The following is a 2,771-nucleotide window of genomic DNA, read 5'->3' on the forward strand; positions in this document are numbered from 1 at the left end:
CACCATGAACTCCAAGTTGGGTCTTGGGTGGGAGGCAGGTCCTGATGCTGGGTTAAAAAGAAAAGGAATCCAGAAGCCTTCAGCCTCCCTGGAAAGAAGAGAGAGACCTCTGAGGCCAAAGGCTGCTACTCTTCTCCAGATAAAAAGGCAGAAAGCTTTAGAAAGCTCTCCCTCTTTTCTCCTTCCTTCCCTCCTTCTTTCTTCTTCTGATTTTGCTCTTCTTCTGTAAAAGCAGAACTTAAAGTGGAGCAGCATGGGAAGCCTCCCACTGCGCATGCTCAGAGAGCCCAGGCACTTTGCCCATGCTCAGTGGCCCCCAGGGAAGCCTCTTTGCCCTCACCTGGCCTCAGGTGGGCCTCTCCACTCTCTGGAGGAAGAATAAGGCACTTTCAGGGCTTGAGCTGCCCTGGCTATGCCTCCAGGATCCTGGGATTGGTAGTTTTGGGAGGCACCACCCCTTTGGCAGAGAAGTCTACAGCCCTTTGTAAAACTACAACTCCCAGGATTCCCTAGGATGGAACTACAGCACTTAAAGTAGTGCCAAAGGGCATTCTTTCTTCAATGCAGATAACAAAACCCACAACACTCTTTCCACCAAAGGGCAGCACAGTCAGCCTGCTGGATCCGCAGATTCAAGCATCCTCAGCTTTAAACTATTTTAACAGATAGAGAGACAGACAGACAGATAGATAGATTCCAAAAGGAAAGTTTGATTTGTTATAGTGGCCCTGTTCTAGAAGAGTTTATTCCTGACCTTTCGCCTGTGAAAAACCCACAAAATACTATGGATGCCAGCCATGAAAACCTTTGACTTCACAAAGCTTGATTTTGTCATTTTGTATAAGGGACACCGTTTTATTCTGGCATTGCCTTTAATGGGACTTGAGCATCCACGGATTTTGTCATCCAAAGGAGGTCCTGGGACCAAACCCCAGCGGATACCAAGGGCCACAATACAGTAATAAAAGTAAAGATTAAAAAAAAACCCAACACTGGGATTTGTAGTTTTGTGAGGCACCAAGCACTCTTTGGCAGAGAAGGGCTACAGACCTTGTGCTGGTTTCTTCACGAGGCAAAAGGTGTCAAAATACAACACCACTATGATTTTTTTTTTAAAAAACCCAACACCTTTTGGCTAGATGAAGAGGGCAGTGGAGCTTCCAAAGCTTGCATTATGTGTTTCTACATAAACTACTTAATATTGTCATTTATTCAATAAATAAATAGGTCTGTGGTAGAGTGGTTAAAATTCAGAATTGTACTTATGCTCAGAAGTTTAAAATTATAGTGCCAAAATGAGAGCAAAGTCTGTTATTCAGGTCATGTCAAATTCTCTGCTTTTTGAATGTAAACAATTTGGAAATGGCTCCATTTTTTAAAGTTGCTAGCCAAAATAAAAGGAAGTACTGCATAGACAGTTTGGGGACTTTGAAACAAAATACAGCATAAAAATGGGTATGCTCAAGCCCCATTGATAATAATGGGGCTTGTGCATGGTGCGGTGGAGTGGTGGTGCACGCGTGCTACAGGCACCCTACAGGCACACACCCTATTATTCTCAATGGGGCACACTGCTGCTTGCGCCCCGCGGGCTCCCAAGCAGATTTCAGCGTATGCTGAAAGCCGCATATGGTGCATCTCTGTATAACATATGTAGATCAGTTTACCCCACGAGGGGCAGTGAGATATGTTAGGTGTAATATGTGAATATCCAATGAATATACAGGGGTGTAAATGTTTAATTCAGTGTAACCAATGAAATGTGATTTTTAGTTTTCTTTGTTCAAAATGCTATAAAAACTCACTTCACATTGAATTCAGTGTCCCAGAATTTGGAATATGAATTTCCTCTGGGAATAATGCTGCAGCTAAATAAAGTACTGTATGTTTCTTTTCCAATCGACTCCTTGGTCTCCCTGCTGATTTCTGGTTTAAAATATAGTTTTAAAATAATCAATAATTTATAACAGGGCTATAATTTTTTGGTCCAGCCAACCTGTGTCATCTTTTATAATCAAAGAAATGTTTGCAGAGCTCCAAGAATGAGGAATTTCACCAGATCTCAAAACTGAATTCATAGAATCATAGAGCTGGAAGAGACCCCAAGGGTCATGCAATCCATCCCCATCCTGCCATGCAGGAACACACATTCAAAGCACCCCCAACAGATGGCCATCCAGCCTCTGCTTAAAAGCCTCCAGAGGAGACTCCACTACTCTCCAAGGCAGCATATTCCATGGTCAAAAAAGCTCCTACCATCAGTAAGATTTACCTAATGTTTAGGGGGAATCTCTTTTCCTGTAGCTTGAATCCATTCTCTCTCCATATATGAAAAGAGTCTATGCTGCAGAATGTTGAGCATGTCAGAATCCATGGCATGATGATATGATGATATTATAGGATGAAGATTTGCTGGAATTCTTTGGCTCGCTCCATTCTCCATCGTATGTTTGTGATGTGGTCCCTAGTGCCTCTTCCTTTCCTGAACCCCACTTGGGCATCTGGCAATTCCCTCTCCATATACAATTGGAGTCTGTGCTGCAGAATTTTGAGCATGATTCTGGTTGCCTGGGAAATTAATGCTGTTTAAATATTTGAAGAAATGTCATACTAAATATGGAGCAAACAGGTCCTAGTCTCTGAAGCAGCAGAAAATATGTTTGCCCCATTTTCAATATGACATTTTAAGTACTCTTTTTCAAAATCCAAAGTGGAGCTTACCCGCATCACAGGTTCCTTCTGCAAACGGCTTTCAGTAAAAGAACAGGGAT

Source organism: Sceloporus undulatus, chromosome 2 (assembly GCF_019175285.1).
Source record: "Sceloporus undulatus isolate JIND9_A2432 ecotype Alabama chromosome 2, SceUnd_v1.1, whole genome shotgun sequence".
Lineage (NCBI taxonomy): Eukaryota > Metazoa > Chordata > Lepidosauria > Squamata > Phrynosomatidae > Sceloporus > Sceloporus undulatus.